At 35.9% G+C, this 16919-nt stretch overlaps 2 non-coding genes across 2 annotated transcripts; one reads left to right on the top strand and one right to left on the bottom strand.

Annotated features, from left to right (window-relative positions):
• Positions 1 to 329: 329 nt before the first annotated feature.
• Positions 330 to 436, bottom strand: LOC122301996. The gene has a single exon (XR_006240247.1). It is a non-coding gene; the product is annotated as a small nucleolar RNA R71 (small nucleolar RNA).
• A 5177-nt stretch (positions 437 to 5613) lies between these two features.
• LOC122302019 lies at positions 5614 to 5721 on the top strand. The gene has a single exon (XR_006240270.1). It is a non-coding gene; the product is annotated as a small nucleolar RNA R71 (small nucleolar RNA).
• Positions 5722 to 16919: the final 11198 nt, after the last annotated feature.

Raw genomic sequence — 16919 nt, 5'->3', positions numbered from 1 at the left:
ATGGAAATTACTCGAGCATAATGCGCCAGACAATTAATGCCAACAACTTTGAGCTCAAACCAACTTTGATTAGCATAGTGCAGCAGGCTCAATTCAGTGGATCGTCACTAGATGATCTCAATATTCATTTGGCAATGTTCTTGGAGATTTGCGACACTGTGAAGATCAACGGTGTTACTGAAGACACCATTAGACTGAGATTGTTTCCTTTTTCTTTGAGGGACAAGGCTAGAGGTTGGCTACAATCTCTACAACCAGGAAGCATCATTAGTTGGCAGGACATGGCTGAGAGGTTTCTTGCTAAATTCTTTCCTCCTGCAAAAATAGCCCAACTCAGGAGTGAGATTGGCCAGTTCAAGCAAAATGATTTTGAGTCACTCTATGAAGCGTGGGAGAGGTATAAAGACTTGGTTGGACGTTGCCCACAACATGGATTGCCAGATTGGTTGCAAGTTCAGATGTTCTATAATGGGTTAAATGGGCAAACTCGAACTATAGTTGATGCTGCTTCTGGTGGAACTTTGATGTCGAAGACAGCTGAGGGTGCTACTGCCCTTTTGGAAGAAATGGTCTCAAACAACTATCAATGACCAACTGAGAGGACTTTGGCTAAGAAGGTTGCTGGAATTCATGACTTGGAGCCGATAGCAGCCCTTTCAGCTCAAGTAGCTACTCTATCTCATCAGATTTCAGCCTTGACAACACAAAGGATGCCACAAAATACAGAATATGTTGCATCTACAAGTATAACAGTTCAAAGTAATGAAGCAAGTCAGGAGCAAGTTCAATATGTCAACAATCGGAACTACAACTATCGTGGTAATTCTTTGCCAAATTACTATCATCCAGGGCTTAGAAATCATGAGAATTTTTCATATGGAAATACGAAGAATGTGTTGCAACCTCAACCTCCTCTAGGATTTGATAGCCAACCAAGCGAGAAGAAGATGTCACTTGAGGATGCCATGGTTTCCTTTGTTCAGGAGACCAATGCAAGATTTAAAAAGACTGATTCACGGTTGGATAACATTGAAACTCATTATAGCAATATGGGAGCCATTATGAAGAATCTTGAAGTGCAAATTGGGCAACTAGCCACTACCATCAATGCCCAACAAAGAGGAGCTTTTCCTAGCAACACAGAAGTGAATCCAAAGGAACAATGCAAGGCCATCACACTTAGGAGTGGAAAAGAAATTGAGAGGTCACCATTAAAGGAGAGCAAGTCCACCCTACCGCTACGAACAATGGCCAAAGCAAGGATCAAGTAGAAGAAGAGGAGATTGTCAATGAAACCGACATGCCTCCAGCAATTTCATTTCCTGACAATCCTCCTATTCTCGCTCCTCCACTTCCTTATCCTCAGCGTTGACCATTCTGACCCTAAGTAAGCTGTTGAAAATATTGATGGAAGTCTCATTTGTTAGTATTCCTATCATAAGATCAATGTTTGCTTGTTGCTTGTACATAATTGCCTAATTTTCCATGTGAGTGTGTATACACCCATTGTCAACTCCATAAAGAGAGCCCTTACACGAAACACTATTATACCCATGAGTTATGGAGTTGAACCTTTTGCTTGAGATGTTCTTGATGTTGCATGTGTCAAGGTTAGTGGTACAATGGTTATGGCTTGGAGAACACACACACACTCTGTGGATTGCTATAGGTGGATTGATCTTGTTGGGTTATTGGATTCCTTAGATTGTTTTGATATGTGAATCTGGAAAGTGTGACTTGATGGCCTTTATGTGTGATTTTCTTTGGTCTCTTTCGTTGTTTTGACATGAAAATTTCTAGGGACTAGCAATGAGTAAGTTGGGGGGTGTGATGAGTGTGCGAAAGTGCACTCTATATACCCTATTATTGGACTAAAATGCTAAAATGTGAATAGAAATCATAGGAATTAATGCGTATTCTTAAATTGAATTTCTATTTACGTTGGGATACTCCTAAGCAGTTTTTTTATGTCTAATTTCAGAGTTTATAAAAGAGCAAGTCAAGCCCAGTCAAATTCAAAGGAGAACATTCATGGGGTTTGAGAGCAATTTGGAAGAAAAGAAAAAGAAAAAAAATCACAAAATGAAACCACAAGAAGTCCAAGTCCGAAATTCGCTAGGAGACAGTCTGGACATACTTTAGTCTTTTAACTGTATCTTTTTACTCACATATCGGATTGATACGATTCTTGATGCATTGGAAAGCTATCTTAAAGGGCTATAACTTTGTCTAATAAGGATTTCCAAATTCAAACTCCTGAAGGCCATACGTGGCTGCCAAGATAAGTCCTAAAATTTAGGCGATTTTTTTTATGCGGAAATTAAGAGGACATTAGGGTTTCTTTCCTACCCTATATAAGCATATCATTAGCACGAAATGGAGGGGAGGAAGAGGCACAAGAGGCAGATCTGAAGAGAGGAGAAAATCACTTCCATGACCACCATTCGCTTCAGTTTTCTCTGGAGATTTTTGTTGTCCATTATATTTATGGGTAACTAAATTCTCAAGTAGGGTTCGGGATGAACTTGCACATTAGATGGTATTTCTAATTTATTTTTAATTCATGTATTTGATTTTCAATTGCTAAAACTATTTTGTTTTATCATTCTCAATTCATCGTTGATGTTTTCTTCTCCGAATAATCATAGAATTTATTCTGTTTATGGATTCAGTCATGCTTTTTCTATTGAATGGATTAGTTCTTTGATTATGTTTGGATCAATTATTTATCTATATTGATTTAGTTTTTTGCTGCAATATCGCTCCCTGAGTATATTGTCATCATTGGATTTTATCAATAGGGGTAGTAATTTACGTTTTTTAAAAAGTGGTGAATGCTTTTTCAAAAGGTTACATTTGATTTAAGTCTAGTTTATAAATCTATACCTTCCGATTGGGAATTTCGGGAATTGAGTTCCTAATTGAGTTATTCAATGAATTAAGAATAATTAAAATACCAGATTTGTGCAAGGGATTCCCGACGCTCTACTGTTCGTCAAATTTAAGTATTTTTTTTCCGTTAATCACTTTACTTCACTTTAATTTACATTTAAAATTAATCTTTGTTCTCCATTACTTATTTAATATTTTTCTTTAGTTTCTTTGTTCCCCTTGCTATTCTTTTAATTTGTCTCCCTGTGGAATCGACACCTCAAAGCTGTGCTACAACTACCGCGTTATTCTTTGGGCGTAATCTGAAAATGGTAGAATACACCTGATGAGTGACGTGGGTAGCTCCCTAAACACCAAAGATGGTAATCTGAAATGACGAAATGAAACTATCCTGCAATCAAAAACAAAGAAAACAACAGCAAACAAAAAGGAAAAGAAAGAAAATAAGAAAAAACAAAAACAAAACAAAGCAAAACAAAATAAATAAAGAAACACATACCTTGGTGGTGTGGTCAAGGTTGATAGACTGGATCCACAAGTGGAATGTCTTCCACTTCCGGAACTTGCCTATCAATTAATATTTTAAGGCGTTGACCATTTACTTTAAAGATCCGACCATCCTTAGGATCTTCTATTTCTACCACCCCATTTACAAAAATATTTTTCACTAGAAATGGGTCAGTCCACCTAAACCGAAGTTTTCCTTTGTGCTTGTGAGATCCAAAATCATATAAGCATATTCGGTCATTAGGTTTAAACCTCTTCCTAAGAATATTTTTATCATGAAACGCTTTCATTTTAACCTTATAGACTTTAGACTTAGGCAAAGATTTCAATTTAACTCTTGGTGCTTTCATACTTACAGGAATCTGTTTTCCACATTTCTCAGGCAACTCCTCAAATTTCTGTTGCCAAACCTGTGTGCCATAATCCTGAGTTTCATCAAAAACAGCACAAATATCAATAACATCAGATGAATCACTAACAGATGTATTAAACTCAGAATTCACAAGGGAATATTCAAGGGGATCAAAATCATGAGTTGTGTGAACTCCCTTGTCTATGAGTGCATCAATCATATACGTTTGGTGGCACTCGTCATATGTTGGCTGCTTCTCAATATGGAAAATGTTGACCTCCATGGTCATGTTTCCAAAAGATAACTTCATCAACCCATTCCTGTAATTTATAAGTGCATTAGCCGTAGCAAGGAAAGGTCTACCTAATATGAGAGGAACTTTAGAGTTAGACTCAACAACTGATTGAGTGTCCAAAATTAAGAAATCAACAGGATAATAAAACTTGTCAATTTGGATCAAAACATCCTCAACTATCCCTCTCGGTTTCTTAACTGAACGATCAGCCAACTGAAGCACGACAGAAGTAGGCTTAATTTCACCCAAACCAAGCTGCAAATAAATGGAATAAGGCATCAAATTAACACTAGCTCCTAGATCTAGCAAGGCTTGCCCAAACTCATGATTCCCAATATTACATGCAATGGTTGGACAACCAGGATCCTTGTACTTAGGAGGAATTCGCTGCTCAATTAGAGCACTAACTTGCTCTGTCAGAAATGCTGTCTTCTTAACATGGTGCTTCCTCTTAACTGTACACAAATCTTTAAGAACTTTTGTATAAGTGGGAACTTGTTTAATAACATGCAAAAGAGGAAAGTTAATCTTTACCTGCATGAGGTTCTCCAAGATTTCATTACTAGGATCCAAAGTTCGCATACCAGATTTTAAACCTTGAGGAAATGGTACCTTAACTGGACTCTTGATTACCTCGGCATCCTTGGGGAACTCGGTGCTATCATTGCTTTGTTCCTCTTCAACATCCTCTTGCTTATTAGTTGTTGGAATGTGTAAGGACTTACCACTTATTGTCATAATGGCATTGACTTCTTTTAAATTTTTTTGTGCCATATGCTGACCTTGGGGTGCGGATTGAGCTTGAGAAGGAAACTTGCCATGCTCATTCACACTCAAGGAGCTCATTATCTTGGATATATGACTCTTTATCTCTTTGTTTTCTTCAACAACCTGCATAATCAAAGATTCAAACTTTTGATTAGTTTTACTCTGTGCCTCAATAAAAGCATGCAAAGTGTCTTCTAAAGGACTTCTAGAAGATGAAGGTGCATGATATGGTGCAACATATGATCTAGGGGGTTGTGCAGGCGGCTGGTTTTCAGACTTCCAGCTAAAATTGGGGTGATTACGCCACCCAGGATTGTAGGTATCAGAGAAATGTGCAACAGGCTTCATGTACATACCTAAGGCATTACATTGTTCCTCGTACATCCCTCTCATCTCAGCAAATGTGGGACACTCATGGGCAAGGTGATCTACCCCACCACACACAAAACATCATCCAAAATACTCTGCATGATTAGCCACGTGTGTTGGCTTTAAGTCTTTATTCTTCAACACCTCTAGCTCCCTAGTGAGCATCTCAACCTTAGCCTTTAGGTTATCTTCTTCCCTGAGATGGTAAATTCCACCACCATTTAGGTTTCCTGCAGGTCGTGACCTATTTGTGCTCTCAGTAGCACTAGGTCCAGTCCAAGTGTGAGCTTTTTCAGCAAGCTCATTGAGGTATTCTATGGCCTCATCAGGATCTTTCTATAAGAACTCACCATTACACATCATCTCCACAAATTGACGCTCTCTAGGTGTAAGTCCCTCATAAAAATAGCTCACTAAGCGCCAATTCTCATATCCATGGTGAGGACACATACTCAATAGCTCCTTAAATCTCTCCCAAGACTGATACAAAGTCTCACTATCCTTTTGTACAAAGGTGGAGATTTGCCTTTTTAAAGCATTGGTCTTATGTTGGGGAAAGTATTTATTAGAGAAGACCTGAGTCATCTCATTCCATGATCCAATAGATCGTGGTCTCAATGAGTATAGCCAACTCTTAGCTCTATCTTTCAAAGAGAAAGGAAAGAACTTAAGTCTCACAATGTCATCAGTTGCATTTTGACTATGAAAAGTCGCAACTACTTCCTCAAACTCCCTAATGTGCATATATGGATTTTCATTTTCCAAGCCATAAAAGTAGGGAGTAACTGTATCATCCCTGTTTTAAAATCCAATTGGCTAATATTAGTTGGAAACATGATGCATGATGGTGTGGCTGTGCGTGTAGGGTGGAGGTAATCTTGAAGGGTCCTAGTGGGTTGATCTTCATGTTCACTCATTTTCTCAGAATTAGAAGAATTATCAAACAAATGATCAGAAAAATTAAACTCTGACTCTAACACAGGTCTACAAGCAAACCGACCCAAGGCGTCTCTATACCTGTGCATACAAAGTAGAGAAAACGCAACACTAAAAAAAACTACAAAAAGAAAAAGAAAATAAAGAAAAGATGCAGCAAGCTAAAATAGGGAACGAAGTTACCGCCTTTACAAACTGTTGAAAAGAAAAACTATCTCACAATTCTTCTACCGTCTCCTCGGCAACGGCGCCAAAATTTGATTACGCCCAAAGAATAACGCGGTAGTTGTAGCACAGCTTTGGGGTGTCGATTCCACAGGGAGACAAATTAAAAGAATAGCAAGGGGAACAAAGAAACTAAAGAAAAATATTAAATAAGTAATGGAGAACAAAGATTAATTTTAAATGTAAATTAAAGTGAAGTAAAGTGATTAACGGAAAAATATACTCAAATTTGATGAACAGTAGAGCGTCGGGAATCCCTTGCACAAATCTGGTATTTTAATTATTCTTAATTCATTGAATAACTCAATTAGGAACTCAATTCCCGAAATTCCCAATCGGAAAGTATAGATTTATAAACCAGACTTAAATCAAATGTAACCTTTTGAAAAAGCATTCACCACTTTTTAAAAAACATAAATTACTACCCCTATTAATAAAATCCAATTACGACAATATACTCAGGGAGCGATATTGTAGCAAAAAACTAAATCAATATAGATAAATAATTGATCCAAACATAATCAAAGAACTAATCCATTCAATAGAAAAAGCATGACTGAATCCATAAACAGAATAAATTCTATGATTATTCGGAGAAGAAAACATCAACGATGAATTGAGAATGATAAAACAAAAGAGTTTTAGCAATTGAAAATCAAATACATGAATTAAAAATAAATTAGAAATACCATCTAATGTGCAAGTTCATCCCTAACCCTACTTGAGAATTTAGTTACCCATAAATATAATGAACAACAAAAATCTCCAGAGAAAACTGAAGCGAACGGTGGCCATGGAAGTGATTTTCTCCTCTCTTCAGATCTGTCTCTTGTGCCTCTTCCTCCCCTCCATTTCGTGCTAATGATATGCTTATATAGGGTAGGAAAGAAACCCTAAGGTCCTCTTAATTTCTGCATAAAAAAAATCGCCTAAATTTTAGGACTTATCTTGGCAGCCACGTACGGCCTTCAGGAGTTCGAATTTGGAAATCCTTATTAGAGACAAAGTTATAGCCCTTTAAGATAGATTTCCAATACATCAAGAATGATATCAATCCGATATGTGAGTAAAAAGATATAGTCAAAAGACTAAAGTATGTCCAGACTGTCTCCTAGCGAATTTCGGACTTGGACTTCTTGTGGTTTCATTTTGTGATTTTTTTCTTTTTCTTTTCTTCCAAATTGCTCTCAAACCCCATGAATTTCCTCCTTTGAATTTGACTGGGCTTGACTTTCTCTTTTATAAACTCTGAAATTAGACATAAAAAAACTGCTTAGGAGTATCCCAACGTAAATAGAAATTCAATTTAAGAATACGCATTAATTCCTATGATTTCTATTCACATTTTAGCATTTTAGTCCAATAATAGGGTATATAGAGTGCACTTTCGCACACTCATCAGTATGGAGCATGTGAGAAGGCATTGTTTGGTAAGTTCTATAGACTAGATTGGTATTTGTTTAGAGGGAATAGAGTTTGTGTGCCTAATAGTTCTAAACGTGAGTTGCTTGTGCATGAAACACATGGAGATAGTTTGATGGATCATTTTGGTGTAAGGAAGACTTTATACGTGTTGCATGAACATTTTTGGGAGTATCATTTGCTATTTATAAAGTTTGCATATAATTGGAGTGTTTATTCTACTACTAAATTTTCACCTTTTGAAATTGTTTATGGTTTTAATCCATTTACTCCTTTAGATTTAATGCATTTACTTGTTGATGAAAGGAGTAACTTGGATGGACAAAAGAATGCAGAGTTACCTGTTCAGAAAATTAATGAATATGCATTTAAAGTGGATCTTCCAGGTGAGTATAATGTTGATGCTACTTTCAATGTTTCTGATTTTTCTCCCTTTGATGTAGGTGAAGATTCGATGTTGAATTCTTTTGAGGAGAGGGGGAATGATGGGCACCAAGGTGGACCAAGTCTTAAAGATCCCTTGCAAGTTTCAGGTGGGTCAATCACAAGGTCAAGAGCTAAGAAGATCAAGGAAGTAATGGAAAGATTGGTGCAATCCACTTGGGATGAGTCTAGCAAGAGCCCAACATTCAAGATGATCTTGAGAGAAAGAGATCCATTTTTAATCCATGTGATACAAGCTATGAAAGACATGACTTAAGGTTCTTATTTGGGGCTATTGTTACTGAAGGGTTTGGACTTATTTAATTCATTAAAAAGGCTTATTTCATTAGTCATAGGAATTAGTCTAGAATAATTGGGTTTGAGAATGCTTGACCCACATATGTCTTATGTTTTATTAATTAGGGTTTTAAGGGAAACTTTTTAATGTAAACACTAAGGGGGGTCGCCGGCCATAAGGGTAGTTTAGGGATTGTCCAATTTTTCACCTAGGGTTTGTTTTGGGAAATGCCTTGTGTTTCGGCCAAGGGTTTTTTTGGGAAACTTATTATGTTGGGCCCCTAGGGTTAATTAGAGATTGGGTATTTAAATACCTTTGTAGCCGTCCTTGAGTTTCTTTAGACTATTGATGAATATTTTCATGTGAGTTGAGTTTTACTCTTGTTCTTGAATGAATTTTGAACTTATCAAAAACACAACAACCTTTATGGCATTCTTTCTTGAAATATAGGCTCTTGAAACAAGTACTTCCACGGGTCTAGATTTTCCATTGGCTTGATTTGGATTTCTTGGGTTGGTTTTCAAATTGATTGTGGGTTCAAGAGATTTCAATCCTACGGGGGTTCATATCACAAAAGTCACCAAAAATCACAAAACAATACTTGGAGTTTTTGGTTTTACACTTAGTCCAAAAATAGAAACTTTTTTTTCTCAACTAACTTAGATCACAATCTCTTGATCCATGGCTTAAAAAGAATAGATCTTCAAACTAAAAACATCACACTGTTTAAAAATGTGTCTTAAAGAAGATCCAACCTTCAAACTTAAAATCACACGGCTAAAAATCAATAAAACATGGATCTAACCCAAAAGAATCAAATTTTAGACCTGACCGAAATCCTCTTGCATAGAAAAATCATATCTTTGAAACTAATACTAAATATCTTCAAGATAACATTCTAACATCCATATAAGAGACTTAGGATCATAACATAAAAATATCAAAGCCTCTGGAGTAAAATTAAACCACAAAATATTCAAACTTTCTCAAAACAAAAACTATTTTTCCACTTCCAGTTTTCAAGTTCCTAGATCTAAGAAAATATATCATCAAAAGCTTTATTCATGCAAAAAAACCTCAATGAAAATTCATAAACACATGCTAACAACACTTCATAAAATTTTCGGACCAAGATATATCCATTAGCTTGGTTAAAAACTTCAAAACAAAACATACTCTCTAGTTTAACTTCCAGAATGACATTTCCTTGGTTAAAAATACTTTTGACCGAACAATGACCATGGAATGAGACAAATAAGATATCCATGGAAACTACACTCAAAGATGAGTAAATTTTATGAAGGAGTCACTGCAAGAAAATACTTACAAAAGGTCTAAAATCTCCACGTAAAAAAACTAAGAAATCTGCCCGAGAGAGCTCTTTTGGGTTTCTCTCTAAGAATAGGGTGAAGAAGTGATGAAATGAAGTGAAATATTTCTTGCATGAATTTATATTTATGGAGGGGGAAGGCATGAGCTTGAATGACCCTTGATTGGAGGTGCTTATGTCACATAAAGTGAAGAATAGTGAGGGGCATGGACTGCCTGCTGCTGCTGTGAGATATGAAGGGTGATGATGTGGATTTCTCCTTCATATCAAAGCACTATTGGGTGCAGCCAAGGGTAGGGAATGACCTGCCATGTGGGGAGGAAACTTCTCCAAAAATCTTTGCCAAGGTGACCAAATTTGTGTACCTCAACTAAGTGGGCTTCAACTAGGGGTTTAAAGAGGGTTTGGCTAGAGTTTGGGATGCTATCAAGCCCAAATTCAATTTTCTTGGTCCAATTAAATTTTCAAGATTTAAAAGGTTGGCTAATAATATCATAACAAGAATTTGATGAATTAATTGTATGTGGAAGTGATTAAACACAATATTAGAAATCGGATAAAAAAGGGTTTGGAGGTCAACTTTAGGGTTTGGGAAAACCATCTAGGGTTTTGGTTTCAAACAAGCTTTTGGGATTTCAATTGGATTCCAACCATTTAGGATTTCACTAGGAACGGAATCCTCTTTGATCTGGCACAATTTGGTTGATCAGATGAAAGAATAGGGTTTCGCTTAGGTGACATGATCTCAAACCTTGATTCCTTCACAATCCATCTCATGGTTCCTTTTTGTGCCAAGTGTCTAATACTATTCACCAAATGTGGTTAATATTTTTCCAAGTGTTCAAATAAAACTTCTCTAACCTAATTTAGACGTTCCACACTGTGATTTTGAAAACACTGCGCTAGGTGCTACTATTGAGTTTCTATTCACTCCAGGAAAGTGAAAAATAAATTTTACACTGTAAAATCCTAAATACTCATGCAAACCTAATTCTTTTTTCGAAATTCCACCCCGAAGTGTATCAAAAAAAGCAAAACACGTTTTTGAACGAGAGTATCTTCCGAAAACTAAAAATGGGATTATTGCGCTATGAAATCTTAAATAGTCAACTAAGTCTAATGGCACAGACCATATTGTATTTTGACACTTCTAACTACTTCAAATAAATAAAATTGCACTTCTAGCACCATAGTGAGTTATAATACTGACTATGCTGACAAACTAAAACATATACAATTTCTCGATTCGTGAAAATTTACGAGATTTTCATAACGTTCCTAAAACCTATAGAAATTCCGCCATTAAATTTTCAGCTGGCTGTTATAATCCTAAAGTAGATACAAGCATTAAAATTAAAATCACATGGCTCAAAATAAACCAAAAATTCATATATTTTGACCCAACTGAGTATTCTATTGCATAAAAATTCATATATTTGAAACTAACATAAAAAAATATTTAAACTAACATCCTAAGATGTAGATAATAGGTTTAGAAGCATCAAATAAAATTATCAAAACCATTGGAGTAAGATTAAACCACAACAGATCCAAACTTTCTTAAAACATAAACTGTTTTTCTTCTTCCAGTTTTTAACTTTTTAGGTCTAAAAAAATATTCAATCAAAAGCTTTAATCATGCAAAAAATCTTCAACTAAAATTCATATAAATATTTCTACAACACTCCATAAAAATTTTGGACCAAAATCTGTCCATTAGCTTGGTCAAAAACTCCAAAATACAACACACCATCTAGTTTATCTCTCAGATTGACCTTTCCATGGTTAAAACAATTTTTGATCGACCAAATGACCATTAAATCAAACAAAAATAGTACCCATATAAATTAAACTCAAGGAGGAACAACATCCATGAAGGAAACGTTGTAAGATAATACTTACAAGGGCTTCACAAATGGAAGACAAGAAAGCTCAGAAAACTGATCGAGAGAGGACTCTAAGTGTTCTCTCCAAGAGCGGAAATGAAAACGGGTGTGATGAGTGCGCGAAAGTGCACTCTAAATACCCCATTATTGGATTAAATTGCTAAAATGTGAATAGAAATCATAGAAATTAATGTGTATTCTTGAATTGAGTTTCTATTTACGTTGGTATACTCCTAAACAATTTTTTTATGTTTAATTTCAGAGTTCATAAAAGAGAAAATCAAAGTCTAGAAAAATTTAAAGGAGGGGCTTCATGGGGTTTGAGAGCAATTTGGATCAAGAAAAAAAAAATCACAAAAGGATACTGCAAGAAGTCCAAACCTGAAATTTGCTAGGAGACAGTCTGGACATACTTTAATATTTTGACCGTAACGTTTTACTCACATATCGTATTGTTGCGATTCTTAATTCATTAGAAAGATATCTTAAAGGGCTATAAATTGTCTCTAATAAGAATTTTCAAATTCGAACTCCTGAAGTTTGTACGTGGCTGCCAAGATGAGTCCTAAAATTTAGGTAATTTTTTTATGCGAAAATTATGAAGACATTAGGGTTTCTCTCCTACCCTATATAACCATATCATCAGCATGAAATAGAGGGGGGAGGGAGGCATAAGAGGCAGATTTGAAGAGAGAATGATGTGAACCCCAATCGACTCGCTTTGAGACCCAACAACAATATTGGAAAAACAAACCCAAGAAAGCCAAACTCAAGTCTATGGATGGAGAATCTAGACCCGATGAGAACCCGTTTCAAGAACCTAGATTATATTAAAATCTAGACCCATTGAATAACCCATTTCAAGAACCCATATTACAAGGGAGAATGCCATAAAAGTTGTAATTTACCTTTGATAAGTTCATAAGTTCAATCAAGAACAAGAGGATTAAACTCAACTCACAATGAAAATTCAATATTGTCTGACCTGCTCAAATGAGGCTACAAGTGGTTTAGATAAAAAATCCCTAAAAATCCTAGTGAATAGTGTCACAGGTACTGTAGCATGAACAGTGTCGTGTTACAATAGCTTCTAAAACCCTAGTTCAAATAAAATAACAACTTTCCAAATAATCCATTGACCAAAATACAAGGCCTTCCCAAAAACCTTAGTTCATTAGAAATAAGACGTGTGGGCTAGACATCCCCCAAGCCCAATTATTCTAGATTAATTCCTATGACTAATAAAATAATCCCTTTTAATGAAATAAATAAGTTCATGGCCTTCAATAACAATAGGCCCAAGTCGTGTCTTCTATAGCTAGGATCAAGTGGATCAAAACTAGATCTTCTTCTCTCAAGCTCATCATGAGTGTTGGGCTCCTGCTAGCTTCATCCCAATTGAATTGCATCAATCATTGCATTGCTTCCTTGATCTTCGTGGCTCTTAATCTTGTAATTGATCCTTAAGACTTGGTCCGCCTTGGGGCCCATCAGAGGAGAAAATCACTTCCATGGTTGCCGTTTGCTTTATCTTTCTCTAGAGATTTTTGTTGTCCATTATATTTATGGGTAACTAAATTCTCAAGTAGAGTTAGGGATGAACTTGCACATTAGATGATATTTTTAATTTAATTTTAATTTATGTATTTGATTTTCAATTACTAAAACTCTTTTGTTTTATCATTCTCAATTCATCGTTGATGTTTTCTTCTCCGAATAATCATAGAATTTATTATGTTTATGGATTCAGTCTTACTTTTTCTATTGAATTGATTAGTTTTTTGATTATGTTTGGATCAATTATTTATCTATATTGATTTAGTTCTTTGCTGTAATATCACTCCCTGAGTATATTGTCGTTGTTGGATTTTCTCAATAGGGATAGTAATTTACGTATTTTAAAAGCGGTGAATGATTTTTCAAAGGGTTACATTTGATTTAATTTTGGTTTCAGGAATTGAGTTCCTAATTAAGTTATCCAATGAATTAATAATAATTAAAATACCGAAATTGTGTAAGGGATTCCTGGCGCTCAATTGTTCGTCAAATTTGAGTATTTCTTCCATTAGTAACTTTGCTTCACTTTAATTTGTATTTAAAATTAATTTTTGTTCTTTATTAATCATTTAATATTTTTCTTTAGTTTCTTTGCTCTTTCTGCTATTCTTTTAATTTGTCTCCCTGTGGAATCGACACCCCAAAGCTGTGCTACAACTACCGCGTTATTCTTTGGGCATAATCAAGGTAGAATGATGACCTGCACACCTAATACACTTCTGAAGAGTGAAGTATTGACATGAGTGACACCTTGATGGTTGGTGATTAGGTCATAAAAAGGTGCAAATAGTGAGTGGGAATGGGTTGGTGTTGTTGCCGTGTAGAAGGGAGGTGGCGAGGTGGATTTTCTTCGCATATCAAGTGACTATTTGGGGATGTCATGGGTAGAGATTGGTTTGCCAAGATTGGGTGGAAACTTCCTTAAGAAGTTTTGCCAAGGTGGCCAAAATTCATGGGCCTTAAGTAAACAAGGGCTTCATTAAAGAGGGTTGGGTTAGGGTTTGAGATGCTATCAAGTCTAAATCTAATTTTTCTTGGTCCAATCGAATTTCCACGATTTACAGGGTTGAATAGTGATATCATAACATGAATTTGAAGAATTAATAGCATATGGAAGTGATTTAATTAAGTGATTAAACACAATACTAGAAATCGGTTCTGTTTAAGGTTTGGAGGCAAACTTTAGGGTTTGGGAGAACCATTTAGGGTTTTGGTTTCAACCAAGTTTTTGGAGTTTCAATTAGATTCTAAGTATTTAGGGTCTCAATAGGGTTGAAACCCTCTTTGGTTTGGCACAATTTTTGAATTTAGATGATTGGATGGAATATTTTGCTTAGGTGGCATGATCTCACACCTTGATTTCGTTCACATTTCCATCTCATGGTTTCTGTTGGTGCCAAGTGTCCAATACTATTCATCAAGTGTGGCTAAGATCTTTCTAAGTATCCAAATAAAACTTCTCTAACCTAATTTGCACATTTTACATTGTGATTTTGAAAACACTACACTTGGTTCTGTTATTGAGGTTACTATTCACTCCGAGAAAAGTGAAAATAAACCTTTCACTGTAAAATCCTAAACATACACACTAACCTAATCATGCAATTTTTTTATTGAAATTCAACTTTGAAGTGTCTCAAAATAAACAAAACGCATTTTCGAACAAGCATTTCATCTGAAAACTAAAAATGGGTTTATTGCTCCATAAAATCTTAAATAATCAACAGATTCTAATGGCATAGACCATATCATGTTCTGACACTCTGAACTATCTCAAATAAATAATAATTATACTTTTGGCACCGTAGTGAGTATCTGAATATGTTAACAAACTAAAACCTATACGATTGATTGATTCATGAAAACTTACGAAGTTTTATGAGGCTTTTAAAGTATATAGAAATTCCAACATTGAGTTTCTAGTGGACTATTACAAGTATACAACCGAGTCCTGCTTTTGATGCATCGTTATACACTACAAAAGGCTTAAGAAGCTCTCGCAATGTAAGTACCAGTCCGATCGCAAGTCATTTCTTCAACTCAAGAAACTTGTTTCTCACTTACTACTCCAAACAGACTTCTTAGTTAAGGCGATGAGTGGTCTAGACAATTTGGAAAATCCTTAAACAAGCCTACTATAATAACCAACCAATCCTAAGAAACTCCTAATCTCATGCACATTGGTTGGTTGCTGCTAGTTCGTTACTGCTTTAATCTTGCTTGGGTCCACTGCTACTCCTCTACTAGAGATCATGTGACTTAAAAACTCCACTTCATCAAGCCAAAACTCACACTTACTAAGTTTGGCATACTGTTTTTGGTCCTTAAGTAAAGTCAAAGCCATAGTTAGGTGATTTATGTGCTCCTCATCGCTCTTTAAGTAGATTAGGATGTCATCAATGAATACAATAACAAAACTATCCAGATAGAGTCTTAATATTCTGTTCATCATGTCCATGAATGTGGTTGGAGCATTGGTTAACCTAAAAGGCATCACCAAAACTTGTAGTTATCGTACCTTGTCCTAAAGGCAATTTTTGGCACATCCTATTCTTTGACCTTAAGCTGATCATATCCAAATCGCATATCAATCTTTGAAAACACAGCTGCTCCTTACAGTTGATCTAACAAATCATCGATCCTAGGCAATGGATACTTGTTCTTGATCATTACTCTGTTCAGCTATCCGTAATCTATGCACATCCTCATAGATCCATGTTTCTTTTTAAGAATAGCATTAGTGCTCCCCACGACAAAGAATTGGGGTGGATAAAAATCGTCTTTAATAGTTGCTCCAACTACACCTTGAGCTCCTTCAATTCAGTAGGGGCCATATAATATGACGCCTTGTGAGTCGGAGCTATCACAGGTTTCAACTCTATCTTGAACTTCGTTTCTCTACTCGGTGGTAAACCAGGTAACTCATGGGTGAAAACTTGGTGAAAGTCTTAAACTACAAGTATCCCATGGATTTATTAACTCCCTACTATCTTCTTCATAGTCATCAATAGAAAATCTGAAGCTCCATCCTCTATGCACTTCCTCCTTGCATAGCCGAAATCACTAAAGGGATGTCCTTAACTAACGCTCGTGTGCAACTATCCTGTCTTCACTTGGGGGTTCAAACATAACCGGTCCCATCTCTCTCACTTCTGATAGTCTATCTTAGCATGCTGTTTGAATAGCCAGTCCATCCCCAAGATTAAGTCAAACTCCATCTAACAGAATAGTAGCAAGTCAGCCTTCAGCAACCTTCCTTCCAGCTCTATTGGACAATCCTTAACTAAATGGGTACAAGCTACTATATTCCGGTTAGGAATTAACATTATAACCCATCGAGGTAATAGCTTAGTTCACAAACTACAAATCCATGCATATGCTACAGACACAAAGGACTGCAACGCACCATAATCAAATAGCCTACAAGCCGTGAACTTTAATAAGTTGATGTTTCCTAATAAAAATATAACACAATACTATTATTAATACTAATTCTAACGCTTAAACTATCAACAAAAGAATAAACAATATAAGAAAAATACCAATGATGACGCCAGCTTCCTCAGTCTCTAATGTGTTAGCATCGATATCACCTAGGGTTACTGCATACACTCATGCAAGGATGTGGGGCCTTAGCTTGTTATCACCAGCTCCAATAC

The sequence above is a fragment of the Carya illinoinensis genome, chromosome 2, assembly GCF_018687715.1.
Source record: "Carya illinoinensis cultivar Pawnee chromosome 2, C.illinoinensisPawnee_v1, whole genome shotgun sequence".
NCBI lineage: Eukaryota > Viridiplantae > Streptophyta > Magnoliopsida > Fagales > Juglandaceae > Carya > Carya illinoinensis.
Note: the sequence above shows the minus strand (reverse complement) of the source record. Positions and strands in the feature narration are given on the sequence as shown.